This window comes from Sabethes cyaneus, chromosome 2 (assembly GCF_943734655.1).
Source record: "Sabethes cyaneus chromosome 2, idSabCyanKW18_F2, whole genome shotgun sequence".
Taxonomy (NCBI): Eukaryota; Metazoa; Arthropoda; class Insecta; order Diptera; family Culicidae; genus Sabethes; species Sabethes cyaneus.
Genome location: NC_071354.1, coordinates 17,396,236 through 17,400,894, shown reverse-complemented (window position 1 = coordinate 17,400,894; position 4,659 = coordinate 17,396,236).

The following is a 4,659-nucleotide window of genomic DNA, read 5'->3' as shown; positions in this document are numbered from 1 at the left end:
CAGACAGGTTTAATTTAATAATGTTAAACGACTTCTGTTTGATAAGACTTGCAGTTGTACAGTTTTTGTTAAGCTAAATTGATCATTAAAATTGACTAGTTTCAAGTACTCAAAATGGCTTACTTTTTGCTGGTTTGAACACTTTAAATCGACCTTTCCAGAGCAGAGGGATGAGAATGAGCGGCGAGATAGAATGATAATGAAGTAGAAAGAGTTAAAGTTGGGCTCGATCCGAGCAAAAAGTTTGTTAATCGAGTTTGAATTCACCAACGTTTCTGCCAACATGTTCGTACATCCGTAGAGAAACAGAACGCGAGGTAAAAAAGACATCTTATCTATAGATAAACGAGAGTGTGAAAGCTAGAGTGCGAAAATGAGAGACAATGTAGGTAAAAAGAGATCAAGTGTTAGAGAAAGGGATACCAAACCAGAGAGAGAGACCAAGTAACCGAGAAGGTCCAGACAAGGTCTTTATACTGGGTGCCCGGCCATTGTGGTATTGAAGGAAACGTAAGAGCCGTTATTCTAACTAGAAAAGGTTCTGCATCAAATTTTATTGGTCCGGAACCACTTTGTGGAGTGACGGAGTGTGCTTTGAGGGTCAAAATAAGAATATGGGAAACATTCATGGAGAGACAAAAAAATTCATAAGACCAAGTGCATCAAAAGCCCGGATCTTAATAAATCTTAGTAAAAGAGATTTTCGGGTAATTACTGATATGACTGGTCACTACCCGAGCCTGATACTGCTGAATGTCCTTTTTCCGTCAATTCGAAATAGAAACTGCTAAGCATATACTCAGCAACTGTGGAGCATTAATAAATTAAAGGATCAATATTTGAAAAGGCATGATTAGAGCCCCTTGAAATTTGGCAAAGTTATTCTGGCAAGGTATTAAACTTTATAAAGCGAGTCGAGCCTAACTGGGACCGTGTGATATGTCAACCGTTGTCCATCACACCTTAATTGTGACAGGATATCTGACCAAATCAAATATGGGGCGTACAACAATATTGCTTATCAATGGACGCAGTTGTGATATGGCTCTACAGGAAAAAAAAATGAAAACATGCGCAAGCCCGTCAGCCCATTGAGTTGAGCGATGAAAAACCTGAAATGCTGGCCAAATTGAACATAGTTAGAAAGATCACAACTGACCACTTCCATCTTGACTTAAACGGAGGTAACTACAATGCTTATTAATTTGGCATTTTCCAGATTAGCGAGTTCCCGGATTAATGAGTTATCGGATTATCAGGTGTGGGATTAGCGGGGGGAATGCTGTAATGATTATCAGGTCTCCTCGATAACGATGCCAGACAATAATCGTGCATCCAATGGGATCTAGTGCAAAATGTGCTACGAATGTGTTCTCATACCACATACGAACCATTCGTAATAACAACATTTGCGGTAGAAAATAAGCCTACTGCTAATGGTATGAATTTTTTTATAAGCTGCGAATATAGTTTTACGAATATTTTTTCTAAAAATTACGAAATTATGTTCTTAATGTGAGTTATCTCGACAAAACATGCATTTTTAGTGTTGTCCAATCAAAATGCTTAAAAAAGCTCGCATTTTCGCCATTCAAACTATTGTATATATTACTTAATTGTAGCTAAAGCTCAAACACTTGACTTAAACCATTAAATTAGCGCTGAAAGGGAATTGTGCATTAAAATAATTCAATCGAATATTACTTTTTATCGCCAATAATTTTTAAACCATCAAAGTTTTATCTCTAACTATTTAACCTGCAAGTCATAATTCAGTCCTTCAGCATCTCCAGGTCTGAAATGGCAAACTCTCTTTCTCCGCATTTAACACCTCGCTTCCTGTGGCCGCTGAACCTTCGCTGATTTATCTGGCTCTTATGAGTTTCACCTTTCTAATAGTTTCGACCTCTAGGGAAAATGCACTATGCCGAACGAACCGTGCTAAGCGATAGGTTTTTTTTCCTTCCTTCCTTTTACTCTCATCGATGATGATGATGAAAAGACCTTTGGCGGAACAACCCTTTCCCCCCCACTCACTCTTCCTCTCCTCACCATTTCCTCTGCTTCCCCTCGCTCGCAAGATCACCGACGGCGTAATTTTGCTAATTGGCCTACCTCAATCGCGCGCATCATCCATTTCGTGCTCGTTTTGGAAGATCCCCCATATGCTCGGCCTTCATCAAAAGGGGATCTCTTTCGAGAAAGCAAAAAATAAACTATTTTGAGACGATTTTCGCCCCAAAACGTTTCGCCTATACCTTTGCCGAGCCGACCGACCGAGCCGCGCCGGTCATCGGTTGGATAGCCGAAATGAAAAAAAAACCCGCAATAATTAGGTCAGAGAAATCGTTTCCCAAAAACTTTCGTCCCACATCATGCCGCTGCGTCGCGCCGCCCTGGTGCGCGTTTTTCGTGTACTCAAGAGGACGACCCGGCTGCGGCGGCACAGTGTGAGAGGTTCGGCGCCGATCACCACGCCAGGCAGCAGTGCGTTGTGTGCCGCAACCTTCTTCACGCTTGGTTTTAATTTTATAACCTAACTCGCGCATTCGCGAAAATTTTTAATCACTGCCCGAAGCCTTGTCGCTGAAATTGTTTTACGCATCAGCGTGTTTACCCCCGTATGGGTTCAGGGTTTTCGGAGGTTTGTTGTCGGTGAAATTTGTGACCAAGCGGACTTCAAGTCCGCCGGTTTCCTTAATGGAATAAATTACAAGTTTTGCGTTGGTGATCCGGATACGAACGGATGATGCTCGCTTCAAACTGAATGTAGATGTTAGATTTAGATAACATGTGCCACTAGACTTTTTTTTTGTTTACCCGAAGATGTGTACGGAACTAAGGAGATGTTGTTGACTTAAAGTACAGCTTCTTTTACACATTTGCCAGCTGTGTTCAAATCTTACACTGAAATCCAGTAGTAAGTAACCGCGCGAACAAGTGTTCAGCCCCATTCGGAAAGCGTTACACGTACTTGTAGCGATAGTTGCTGGTGCGATCAGTTTATGTACATGCATTTATTCGCTGGAGGCTTACTCCACCTGAAAGTGGTGAACCAGCAGCGGTTTTGCTGTATACCGCACAAGTTCTGTCCCAATTCAGCCATCAGAAGAGCAACAACCTGTGCAATGCCTGCAGTTTGCCATCGTCGGATGGTTGGGCCGGTTGACGGCAAACCTCATTATCGCGACTAGCACAGTTGATGGAATGTGTTTTGCTGTAATACACCGCACATGTTCATGTACGTGAAAACATTATTACCCCCCTTTGATTGACCAGCGAAGCGCAGGGCGTTCCACGCTATGGACTACTGCAGGGGAGCGTTTCACGACCTTCGTATTCTTCGGGTTGAACTTTGCCTAACGAACCTCGGTAGCTTTTGGCGAGGCAGCCAGCAACCAGCCAGTCAGTCAGCCAGTAAAATAGGCTCCCCGTCAATCGTGCTCGTCACCTGGTAGTAGTCACCAGTCAGTGTGAGTAATGATCGTGCTGACTTTTGAATGATGATCTGTGCCCGTAGGTTACGAATCTGGAATGTCATAGGTGCACGGCTGTAAAGGAAACATGTTTCATGTTTCGAGGCATTAGCAATAACGAACAGGCGTTTCGACTGGTTCAATAGTTGTTTGCACGTAATTTTATTTTGAACAATAATTTTACTGTTTTTTACAGCCCAATGATTGACGTTATTAAAAATGCTTAAATGAGTAAAAATATTAACAGCCGTAATACAAATATCTTCAATACAAACGGCTAACTAGTCCTTCATTACAAAGACCCAAACGGTATTTCTGAATTCATTGCGTTTGGGGTTAATTTATCTTTGCTGTAGGGAAAGACCGATAAACCAATTCGGTACAAGAGCTAGCCAATGTATCCGACTATCTCTATAAAAAATGCTTGCGTATTCAGTTGATTAACCGAAGATGAAACTTGATTTTATGTTTTACTTTCTACAGTATCATTAAAATCGGGCACGATTGACTGGTTTTTTCAAGCAAATCTTCGGAGGGAAATTTAATAACTCACGAACGAAAAATAAAATTATGGTGAAATTTTTGCCACTAAAAGATTAGAAATTGACGAACAAAAATAAATATTTTAAAAATTTTCTATGAAAGTTTTTCCGATTTTTCTTCTATGTTTGTTAATATCGTGGAAGACTTTCCCTGATATTTTTTTTCTGAGCTACAAAGAAAATTTGCTTACATTCTCAAAATATTTAGTTGACGATTGGCTCATGAAACCTGCCTTTTCGAAGTAAGTTGTGTTCAAGAAATTCAAGTCAATTTTTATCACTACAGAGCTAAATAATGACACAGTTTTTGTAATACTGTTTTCGTTCAAAATCCAATGACATCATATATCCTTTCAAGATTCATGTAAAAAAACTTCGTGAATTAAACTGAACTGAAAAATTAGCATATAGACCGCGGTAACTCCGGAAATGGCGTAAAAACTGCGTAAATTGCAAAATTCGCTTAGAAATCGTTGCGTATAAAGAGACTTCATAAAAATAAGTAATATAGTCATAACTTTAATAAATCTAACTTCCCGCTTTGACTTGAATAGCTTGCTGTACCTGATTTAAAAAAAGGTAAACAGTTCATAGCGTTTATTGAGACTAAAGCACTGCAAATCGAAGCACAATCAAGTGTC